General features: G+C 40.2%; 1 protein-coding gene across 1 annotated transcript in view; it reads left to right on the top strand.

The window, feature by feature from the left end:
• LOC140465077 (tyrosyl-DNA phosphodiesterase 2-like) overlaps nucleotides 1–12,533 on the top strand; it is a 36,932-nt gene that overhangs the window by 13,610 nt on the left and 10,789 nt on the right. The gene's annotated exons all lie outside the window — the stretch shown is intronic.

Raw genomic sequence — 12,533 nt, 5'->3', positions numbered from 1 at the left:
CTCTGATGCTGTCTGACCGATGATCTCTAGCATTTGTTGTTTTTGGGAATGAAAGGTCTTCAGGAAGCACTGAAGTACAGCTAATTTCTGCTTTTCATTTCTCACGTTTTAGAATGCTTGTTTGATGACACCAGCCACTGATATGAATGCACAGTGTGTACAGGGAGTTCTTCTATAATATGATGGTTGTGATCTTGTGCAACCCTGCATTATCGAAAAGTTGCGCTTTAGAAAAGGTGCTTAAAAATGTTGGTGTTGTAATCTCATTGCAGCCAATGCATGCTTTAAAAATTTCTCACTTTAGAAACTGCGTTCCCAATTCATCAATTGTGTTACAGTGAATTCACATTAAAGAAATGCATGTTATAACAGAACGACCTGTATACACAATAACAGATGATTGCTAAATTAAGATAAACATTAAAAGATAAGTTATACTTTATTTTACGCTTTATTTATATAATCACTGTAAAATAGTATACTGCTTTAAAATCACATAAATGTTTTTTGTAACTAACCCATCACTGATTACTGCTGAGTGCATGTAAGCATGCACATAAATTTCAAAAATTGACTTACTATTGTGACTCACTATACTGTTTCATTCAACTAATGTCATTAATTGATACTTCTAAGTATTTGAGTTACTGCTGTTAACACACATGCTCCTTGGTGTCAGCAAATGAAGCATTTTGATAAATGTCATTGAGAGTACAAATCACTCTGCCTCAGTAACAACTTGCCAGTTTCATTGGCATGTTTTCAGTTCTATGAATATTCTTGTAGATTTTATATTTGTTAAATGTGTTTTACTCATTGGACTCTCATTTACCAATTTTAGTTTGGATTAGAAAGAGAATTATTTTTTAATGCCCTGGGCAGCAGCAGGAGATGTTTTTGTTGGATGAAATTTCCATAGTCCTGTGGATGGTCAGCTGACCAGAGTGACCACTAGATGTAAACATGTTGAGATGTAGAAACAGCCTCAAATTTAATTTTGAGATAGTTTAATCTAATAAGTGTCCCACAAATGAAGTGCAAATTTGCAGCAACTAAGTCAACTCTCCTGATGCACATTTGAGAATTAACCATGTTTGCACCAGGCAAGCTATGAACCTTCTTCAAAAAATTAGATTGCTTTTCCTTTATTTTGCAGAACAGAATACTTTTCTTACTTCTAGAACCGACACACAAAATATTCAGGGCAATGGGTGAATTCTGAAAGCTCAAAACATCTGGGAAAATTCAGTCACTAAAGACCAGTGGAAAAAGGTCATCCATAAATAGAATAGAAAGAATTTGTGAGGATCTTCTCCAGTCATAGACTGGTTCTCTCTCATGCTTGTTTCTCCAGCAATTTCTGTTCTCGTTTGTCACAAATACAGAAGGTATTATTAACGTGACCACATTACCTAATAAATGAATTAGTGAGGATGAAAAATATGCCCATGAAAATCAAAATGGAGCCCCTGAGAAAATCTCAATCTTCCCTTTTTTAAAAAAAAAGTTTAGTACTATTGGGAGAAAATTGGTTTACTTTGTTGTCCTCTAAGTAAACATACAGTTATCCCAGAATCAATTCAAAACAATTCTTGCCTCCCAAAGACTGACTTTTCTTTCCCAGCCTGGTATTTACTAATCCCAGAAATGGCCTTTTTATGGTGAGAACATTACCAGAGATCCTGTCATTGCCACAGGACTCTTCAGCTTTGATTAACTCCTCATAAGTTGGATCTTTTCAATCCGAATGTGAGTTTCCTCTTGCATGGTGAACCATAAAGACTCTGGGCCTCTAGATGCTCTGTCTGGTTTTTTTGCTCTCTCTGTCCGACACCTTGATGGACTAACTCACCTGTCTGTGATATTTCGTGATATTTTAGGTAAACCTGTAACCCACTATTAAAATGTATTCCTCTACACTTTTCCCATTCTCAAAGCCCATCACAATGGCAATATGAATCATATGGATCTTGTATCCAGGTAAAATTGCTGATAAACTACTTCAAAACCAATTGATGTCTAAACTGCATAGCTATGCAGCTGCTCCAAAGGTTCATGCATGATGATTGGTATGTCCACATCATTTGCAGTATTGACTTCAGGTTCTGGAAGTAGCTGCCATGCTCAGAAGTCCACAGGCAATAACAGAATTAGCAGAAATGCGAGAAAAAGTCTAACTCTCTTATCTTTCAAGTAATCAGACAGATTAAAGCGCCTGTTTACAATCAGCCATCTCCCCACTTTTCTGGCGCTTTTGAGACGGAGTCATGGATAGTGCATTGTCATTGTTTCCAAGTGTCAGCGCATAACATCTCTCCAGTAGAACAATTTTGGCCCTTTACTCTCCAAGAAACAAAAGCTTGCTGTGGGCCAGATTTTGGAATCGGTCCCTTGATCCCTCTGATTAAAGGTAAAATAAGAGTCCCAAAACATAACATCTTGTAATCCTCATAATTTTAACAACTGGCAAATGGCAAGGAGAACTTTAATGTGACATCTGTCACTAGGTGGAGTATCTTTCCAATCAGTTGTTATACTTTGAAAGGGAAAGAAGTGATATTTAGTCATACAGTTCTTCAATAACAAGACAGTTGAGAAATTACAAGGTGTTGTCCCTTTTTAAAGAAATTTCAATTATATTGCTGCATTTTCTTGCTATTATGATGTGAAGTGAAATGAGTAATCCTTATAATTTATCTTTAAATTCTAAGTTATCATAGAGCTGTGAAGTCATAAAGATGTCCAATTTGTCCACGCCGACAAGATATCCCAACCTAATTTAGCCCACTTTAGCCCATATCCCTCCAAACCCTTCCTATTCGTATACCCATCCAGATGCCTTTTAAATGTTGTAATTGTACCAGCTTCTACCACTTCCCCTAGCAGCTCATTCCATACATACACCACCCTCTGCGTCAAACAGTTGCCCCTTAGGCGTCTTTTATATCCTTCCCTTCTCACCCTAAACCTATGCCCTCCAGGTCTGGACTCCCACACCCCAGGGAAAAGACTTTGTCTATTTACCCTATCCATCTCCTCATGATTTTATAAACCTCTATAAGGTCACCCCTTAGCCTCAGACGCTCCAGGGAAAACAGCCCCAGCCTATTCAACCTCTCCCTATAGCTCAAATTCTCCAACGCTTGTAAATCTTTTCTAAACCCTTTCAAGTTTCACAACATCCTTCAGAATTGCACACAATATTCCAACAGTGGCCTAACCAATGTCCTGTACAGCTGCAACATGACCTCCCAACTCCTGTACTCAATACTCTGACCAATAAAGGAAAGCATACCAAACGCCACCTTCATTAACCTATCTACCTGCAACTCCACTTTCAAGGAGCTATAAACCTGCACTCCAAGATCTCTTTGTTCGGCAACACTCCCCAGGACCTTACCATTAAGTGTATAAGTCTGCTAAGATTTGCTTTCCCAAATTGCAGCACCTCACATTTTTAAACTCCATTTGCCACTCCTCAGCCCATTGGCCCTTCTGATCAAGATCCGGTTGTAATCTGAGGTCCCCTTCCTCGCTGTTCACTACACCTCCAATTTTTGGTGTCATCTCCAAACTTACTTACTATACCTCTTATGCTCACTTCCAAATCACTTATAAATGTCAAAGTAATGGACCCAACACCGAGTCTTGTGGCACAAGCCTCCAGTCTGAGAACCAACCCTCCTCCATCATCACTCTGTCATCTTCCTTTGAGGCAGTTCTGTATCCAATGGCTAGATCTCCTTGTATTCCATGAGATCTAACCTTGCTAACCAGTCTCCCGTGGGGAACCTTGTCGAACCCCTTACTGACGTCCGTCATTACAGAAGTAACTTCTGAAAGACTTTTACACTCTTATAATGAACAAAGCTCGCTTTTATAACACTATTTGGAAGCAGATGAGCTTTGTAAAAAAAAAGTTCATGATCAACATTCATCTGAGCATGATTGCTTCACATGTGATGGGTTAAAATTCTCCATATTTACCAACGTTCAGTGGCTTGACCTCTCACTGGGGTGAGAAAGAACATCAGTTCCTTTTCCTATCCGCTTTGTATCTCCAGCATGTTGAATACATTACACTCTGTTCCCTCATCTAAATCATTGGATATAATAAATATCACTAATTTTTGTGGCTTCTTTGTGCCTTGCCATTATGTTGTTGCATCCCAGTGCTATAATCTTGAGTCCAAACAATTACTCATGAGAGGAAAGAAGTTAACTCTGAACTGTAGGACCAGTGATCCCAAACAGACCTAGGGTTGCCTGTAAATGCTAAATTTATCCAGTTAGTCTCTTAGGCCTCTAGTTTGCAGAAATTAATTTTTTGACTTTATCCAATCACTAGAAGATTTCTTGTGTCTATTGCATTTCTCAGCTCAGTTTAATGCATCATCGAACATGTGGCTGAGCTGTTAGTCTTCCAGAAGATATTGACCAGAGTATCATCACCGGTGTTCCACCAATTGGATCTCTAAGTTTAAGTAAAATAACCTTGCATTTATAGGACATCCACCCTTAATAAACATAGAACATCATCTGTAAGTCACAATTTAAGTGTAATCACTATTCCAGCATAGAAAAGCAATAACACAGCAAGGTCCGACAGACTACAATGAAGTAAATGATCCGATCATTTGTTTCAGGTATTGGTTGAAGGGAAATGTTGATATGGAGACAAGAGCTGCTTACACTTCTTAGTGCTAAATATTACTGTGCTGTTTACTCAACTGAGAAGAAATTTGGTTGAGTATTTGGCATTAGAAAGTTGCCCTCTGTACTGCACCATAATCCAGGTTAAATTGTGCTCTAGATTCTGGAGTGTGACTTAACTCGTGATCTTTTGTCTCAGGCTAGAATTCTATCCCTGAGCCAAGGCTGACAACTAATTGAAGTGTTGAGTCCTAAACTGCTACAGCTATGTCTGAAGATTCTGTCTTGACCCAAAAGGTTGGAAGAGTATCTGCTTATAAGGTTCATGTGCCTCCCCTCTTGTAGGATTCTGCCCCTAGAGTACAAAACTTTAAACACTATACTGACCATCATTAACCCTGAGGAGTTACAAAGACACAGATTAGGATGTTCAAGAATGCATTCAAAATGTTAAGAGTACTATAAAAGATATAATAGAGTATTTAGAAGGCACATCATAATCATGGTTTTATGAAGATCACGCCTGACAAATAGAATTCTTTTGAGGAGGTAACAGGATAGATAAAATGGAAGCAGTGAATATAATAAAATGGAAATTCACAAGACATTGAATAAGGTATCACGTAGAGCCCAGGATGTTGGAGGTAGCATATTATCATGGATAGAAGATTCTTTAACTCATTGAAATTTGGGATAAGGGGGCCATTTTCAGGCTGAAAACCTGTAATTAGTGGTGTGCTAGGACCACAGTTATTTGAAATACATATTAATTTGAATGAGGAATGCCAAGTTTGCAGACGATAAAGAGAGATTGGAGTTAAGTGGTGGGGTTGACGTACAGGTTCAACAGAGGAATACATACCAGTTAATCGAGTAGGCAAAAACTTGGCAGATAATGTCAGGAGATGTGTGGTTATTGCAGTTTGGCAGGAAGAAGAGAGGGGCTGAATAATATTTGAATGAAGAAAGACTGCAGAAAGCTACAAAACAGAGGTAATTGGAAGCTCTCGTCCATGAATCACAAAAAGCTGGCATCCAAATTCAGTGGGTAATGAGGAAATGCTAGTCTCCAGCTACTTTGATTTGCTCCATGTGACGTCAAGAAAGGATTGAGAGCACTGGATATTGCAAAGGCTATTGGGCCTGACAACTTTGCAGAAGACTTGTGCTCTAGAACTTGCTGCATTCACAGAAAAACTGTTCCCTTACAGCTATAACACTAGCATCTGACCAACAATGTGGAAAGTGCCCAGGTATGTCCTATATGCAAAAAGCAGGACAAATCCATCTCAACCAATTACCACTCCATGAGTAAAGTGATGGGAGGTGTCGTCAACAATGCTATGAAGCAATAGTTACTTACCAGTAACATGCCCACTGATACTCAGTTTGGGTTTGGCTGAGTTCATTTTGATTCTTTTTCTCATTCTAGTCTTAGTCCATATATGGACAAAAGAACTGAGTTTTCTAGATGAGTTGAAAGTGACTGCAATTTAGATAAAGGCTGCATTTGGAGTGTGGCATCCAGGATCTCTGGCAAAATTGGACTCCGATGGAATCAAGGGGTTGAAGTTATATATTTGACACAAAGGAAGGCTATTGTGGTGTTGGAGATCAGTCATCTTGGCTTCATGGCATTTCTGCACGAGTTCTTGAGTAGTGTCCTTAGCTCAGCATCTTCAGTCACTTAATCAATTACTTTCCCTTCATCCTAAGGTGAGAAGTGAGGACTTTTTGTGCTGTTGTCAGCAATGTTAAGTGCCATTCCTCAGATACTGAAGCAGTCCATGCCCAAATGCAGCCAGATGTGGGTAAGTGGCAAGTGATATTAGTGCAACACCAGTGTCAGGCGATGATTACCCCAAGCGAGAACCTATCCACCCTCATCATGACATTTAAATGTGTTACCATCACTGAATTCCCCACTATCAGCATCCTTTAGTACCACTGACCAGAAACTAAACTGGACTAACCATACTAGTACTGTGGCTACAAAGCAGCTGGATCAGAGACTAGATATCTTGCAGTGAGTAACTCCCAACGTGACACTCAAAGCGCAAATTGTACCTGCAAGGCACAAGTCAATGGTGTGATGGAATATTCTTCCATTTGCCTGGATGAGTGCAGTTCCAACAACATTAGAGAAGCTTGACATTATCCAGCACTATCTGATTGGCACAACATCGACAAACACTCACTCCCTTCACCATCAGTGCTCAGTAGCAGCAGTGTCTACAACCTACAAGACGCAATGCAGAAATTTAAGATTGCTTCGACAGACCATCAAAATTCACAGCCACTTGCATCTACATGGACAAGGGCAGTAAATGCATGGGTACACCACCGTCCAAGCAACTCACTATTCTAACTGGAAAATATATCCCTGTTCCTTTATGTTACTGGATCAAAGTGGGAGGAGAAAGATCCAGTTGTTGTGGTCCATGTAGGTACTAACAATATAAGTAGAGAGAGGAAATATGAGCAGTTAGGGACTAAATTAAAATACAGAACCAGAAAGGAAATAATCTAAGCTATTACCTGAGGTTCAGGCTAATTGATACGGGGTCAATAGGATTAAAGAGATTAGTGCAAGGCTGAAAGAGTGGTGTGGGTAGAGTTGAGGAACCGCATAGGGGGGGAAAATCCTCTGATAGGAGTTATGTATAGGCTTCCTAGCAGTAGCTAGGTTGTGGGGAAGAAAACCAATGAGATAGACATGCAAAAAAGGCATTATTAAAGTAACCATAGGGGTCTTCAATATGCAGATGGACTGGGAAAATCAGGTTAGTGACAGATTCTGAGAAAAGGAATTTGAGGAATGTCAGAGGTGGGTTTTTTTTGGATTAGCTTGTGATAGAGCCCACAAGGGAACACCAGATTTGGTGATGTGTAATCAGACAGGCTTGATTAGGGAGCTTGAGATGAAGAAACCCCTAGGGGACAGTGACCATAATATGATAGAATTCACCCTGCAGATTAAGAGTGAGAAACTGGAGTCTGAAGTAACGGTATTGTAATTGAGTAAAGGTAACTATAATGACATGAGGGAGGAGATGGCCAGAGTTGATTGGAAAGGGAGATTAGCAGGGCAGATGGTGGAGTGGCAATGGCAGGAGTTTCTGTGGGTACAGAAGAAATTAATCTCCAGGAAGAAGCAGCATATTCAGGGGTGGATAAGACAACTATGGCTGACAAAATAATTCAGCGACAGCATAAAAGCAAAAGAAAAAGCATTAGTGAAGATTAGTGGGAAGCCAAAGGATTTGAATGCCTTTAAAAATCAGCAGAGGATAACTTAAAAAAAAATAACAGGGGAGAAGGTGGCGTATGAGGGTTAGCTAGCTAGTAACATGAAGAAGTTTGCAAGAGTCTTTTAGATATATAAAAGATATGAGAGAGACCAGAGTGGACATTGACTGCTGGAAAAGTAGTAATGAGAAGCAAAGAAATGGTGAAGGAATTGAAAAGGTACTTTGCATCAGTCTTCAAGGTGCAAGACACCAGCATACCAAAACTTTGAGAGCTGGGACAGAAGTGAGTGTAGTGGCCATCATGAAGAATAAGGTACTGGGGAAGCTGAAAAGTCTGAAGGTGAATAATCACCCAGACTAGATGGGCTAACCCCAGAATTCTCAAAGAGATAGCTAAAGAGTTTGTGGAGGCATTGGTGGTTTCCATGAATTACTGGAGTCTGGGAAGATCATGGAGGATGGAAACATGGCTAATGTAACATCCCTATTTCAGAAGGGAAGGAGGCAAAATACAGGAAGGTATAGGCCAGCTAGCCTAACCTTGGTACTTGGTTAGATTTTAGAGACCATTTTTATGGATCAAACTGTGGAGTACTTGGAAGTGCATGGTAAAATCGGGCTGATTTGGCATAGCTTTATCAGGCGGAGGTCGTGCCTGACAAATCTGTTCGAATTCTTTGAGGAGGTAACAAGCAAATTAGAAAAAGGAGATTCAATGGGCATGATCTATTTGTCTTTCCAGAAGACCATTGATAAGGTGAAGCACAGGAGGCTGCTAAATAATATGAGCCCATGGTGTTAGGGGCAAGATACTGGCATGGATAGAGGATTGCCTGACTGGTAGAAGGCAGAGAGTGGGCATAAAGGGATCATTTTCAGTATGGCAGCCAGTGACTAATGGAGTTCTGCTGGAGTTGGTGTTGGGACCACAACTATTCACATTTATGTAGATCATTAATGTATAAAGGACCTGAAGGCACTGTTGCTAAGTTTACAGGTGACACAAAGGTGGGTGGAGGAACAGGTCGTATTGAGGAAGCAAGGAGGCTGCAGGAGGACTTGGTCAGGCTAGGAGAGTGGGTAAAGTGGCAGACAGAATACCATATTGGAGAATGTGAGATTATGTATTTTGGTAGGAAGAATAGAAACACAGGCTATTTTCTAAATGGGGAAAAACTTTTTGAAAATTGAAGGGACTTGGGGGTCCGAGTTCAGGTTTCTCCTAAAGCTAACTGCAACTGAACATGCATGTTAAGAAGGCAAATGCAATGCTAGCTGTTACTTCAAGAGGGCTAAAATACAAGAGTAGAGATATCCTGCTGAAACTATGTAAGGCTCTCATCAGACCACATTTAGAATATTGTGAGCAGTTTGGGCCCCATATCTAAGGAAGGATATGCTGACATTAAAGGGGATCCAGAAGAGATTTGCAATAATCATCCAAGGAATGAAGGGCTTGTCATATGAGGAGAGGTTGAGGACTCTGGGTCTGTGAATGATGGAGTTTTTGTGGATTAAAGGGGATCTGATTGAAAATGACAGCATACTGAGAGACCTGAATATGGTAAAGTGTGGAGAGGATGTTTCAACTTGTATGAGAATCTAAGAGCTGAGAACAAGGCCTTAGAGTGAAGGGAGATGAGAGAGAATGTCATCACTCAGAGGGTGGTGAATTTGAGGGACTTATTGTCACAGAAGGCTGTGGAAGCCAAGTCATTGAGTGTCTTTAAGGCAGAGATAGGTTCTTGATTAGTCAGGTGATATAATCTACAGGGTGAAAGCAGCAGAATGGGGTTGAGAAACATATTAGTCAAGATCAAATGATGGCGCTGACTCAACAGGCCAAATGGCCTGTTTCTGCTCCTATACCATTATGGTCCTATGTCACTGCCCTGCATTTCTGAAACATGACCTCTCTGCTTTTATATTCAATTCCCCTTGTGATAAATGATAACACTTCCTCAACCTGCATTCTAACCTTTTGTGATTCATGTCCAAGGCCATCTAGTCCTTCTGTATACACAGAGCTCTACAGTGTCTCGCCATTTAGATAATATGCCTTTTATTCATCCTGTCAAACTGGGCAATTTCACACTCCCCCACATTATACTCCATTGGTCATATCTTTGCTCACTGGTGTGGCTGTCATTAATGTCCTTTAGTTAATTAGATTTTCATGTTTTATCAGCTAGTTGCTTTTGCAGTTTTTAATCTAATTAATAACTTTGTTTAATTTATTAAATTTAGTTAATATTTCAACATATTCTGTGTTTCCTGGTTAAAACCCATGACCTAGTTTAGAAAGAAGTGAAACAAATACTTGTGTAGTAATCATGTACCTGTTTTCCTGTGATGACCCATTTTAATTTTTGTTTCAGTGTGAAACATTCATTTGTAGCTTAACAACCTTGTCAACTTTATCTGAGTTCCCGCTTCTCCTCATCGGACTTATTGATTAGTCATACTCTAACAGAAATGTCTTGAGGAGCTAACAGCAACATTCCTTACTTTCCCATTGCTTGCTGAACTAATGTGTTTGGAGCATATGATGATCTACAAATCTATTCTTGATAACTGCTGCAATTATACTTTTCCACTTGCTGTTTCTCTGCTCTGAAATTATCATTTGATCAATTTTCAGGTGGCAACTGCCTTTATTGCCTCTAGTTGTGTCCTGTTATTTGTGCCCATAAGGATACACAAAATCATTTGAAACACCTCAGCTTTCAAAATACACTTGGCACTCATATTCCCCAGAATGATTAGAGGATAAATGATCATTGTCTTGTTTACTGTATGATTTCTCAATCTATGTATTGATTAGCATGAGAGTAGTGTGACGTTATAACTTAACTGCAGTAGTCTGTAGTGGTGCTGCATTTGCTGATACCAAGCTTTAGCATCCTATTGTTTTGTTGTGTCAAAGGTGTAGAACATTACATGTTAGTACTGTAATATGTATTAACTGTTGGCAGGGAGAATGAAAAAACAGTCTATTACGAAATGGTGAATTGTGAAGTTATAAGGTAGACAGGAATCTGTGTGTCTTAGTTAATTATTGTGACCGATTAGTAAGCAGGCAAAGCAAATACTTAAATAATAGTGCACTAGCTTTTCTTATTGCAAGAGAAATTGATCATAAAAGTACAGAGGTTATGGTTCACTTACACAGGGCACTAGTGAGACTACATTTGTAGTATTATGTATAATAGTGATCTTGTGCAGGAAGGGATGAAAAATGCATTTTAAGCGATTCATCCAACTAACTGTTGGAATGGACAATTTGCCTTGGGGAGAGGTGGACAACCTAATCTTGTATCCTCTGGCATTTAGAAGCATAAGAGGCAATTTGACTTAAACGTCTAAGGAACTGAGGTGTCTTGACAGGATGGATATAGAGAGGGTGTTTTCTCTTGTTTAGATTCTTCCACTAGAGGCCCCCTTTTAAAAACAAGGACGTGGCAAGATACTGGTGGTTCTGTAGAACCGTCATGGATGGCTCTGCCTACCAGCCAAGGCATACTGGTGGGTTTTTTTTATTTTGCCATCCCTGGCCAACTTATGTGGAGGAACTATTAATTTAAACCTTACAGAACACATATTTATTAATATTTGGGAATGGGAAGGATGCCAAAAGGAAAAGGAGTGAGCAAACAGCAGCAGGGAGGACACTCCCCTGCAGAACCGGGCACACCAGAGGCCGCAGCAGCAGCAGCCTCTCCCGAACTCCCGGGGAACCTGACAGATTCACAGGAATTGGTGATGGCGATGGCGAGACTTACCTCGAGGGTTGGGGCTACTATTGAGGAGATCCATGAGGAGTTCTGTGCCCAGGTCCAACCCATCGCTACAACAGAGGGGGTTATGACTGGGTATTCTTTTCATCCTTTACTACTAAAAGTAGGGGAGTGGTGGTACTTATCCAGAAAAGTCTTCTGTTCACATTATTAGAGCAGGTGAAAGATGAACAAGAGTGGTCTATGATACTTAAGCCCCTGATACATGAGGAATATGGCATTTTAAATGTCTACTTTCAGGAGTTCTTGACTATCAACTCAGGCATGGCTACTAGCCCGTCTCTGCTATGGGAGTCCGCTAAGGCCTTTGCTCAGAGATTAGCTATTTCTTATTTGGCTACATGGAAACGACAGAAGGGGGAGCAGCAGCGACTACTTGAGACACAGTTGAAAGCCGCCAAGGCAGCACATTTTGCACAGTCTTTGGTGACTGAGCTACAGCAGATCACTACACAAACAGCAAAGAAAGAACTCGTTAGGAATGCAGATGTCTTCTGAAACATGGGAGGACATATGAGAGAACGTGTGAAAGACCTCAATCTGTAATAGGACAATAGCTACACGTTAAAAGTTCTGCACAGGGTTTATCTGGCGCTGGACCATCTGGCGAAGTTTTAAAAAAGGGGCATCTTCAATGTGCCCCAAATGTAAAATAAGTGAAGGTACTTTTACCCATTGCTTCTGGACATGCCACAGGCTCCATGTTTATTGGAGCGCTGTGGCGGGAGAGATAGGGAGGGTATTGAGGACTGAAGTTAAAGTCGGCCAGATATCTCTCCTCCTAGGTCTACCGAATTTATTATCCTTAGATGGGCATGGGAAGAAACTATTT

Source organism: Chiloscyllium punctatum, chromosome 41 (genome assembly GCF_047496795.1).
Source record: "Chiloscyllium punctatum isolate Juve2018m chromosome 41, sChiPun1.3, whole genome shotgun sequence".
Lineage (NCBI taxonomy): Eukaryota > Metazoa > Chordata > Chondrichthyes > Orectolobiformes > Hemiscylliidae > Chiloscyllium > Chiloscyllium punctatum.
This window is presented reverse-complemented; position numbering and strand designations above follow the sequence as displayed.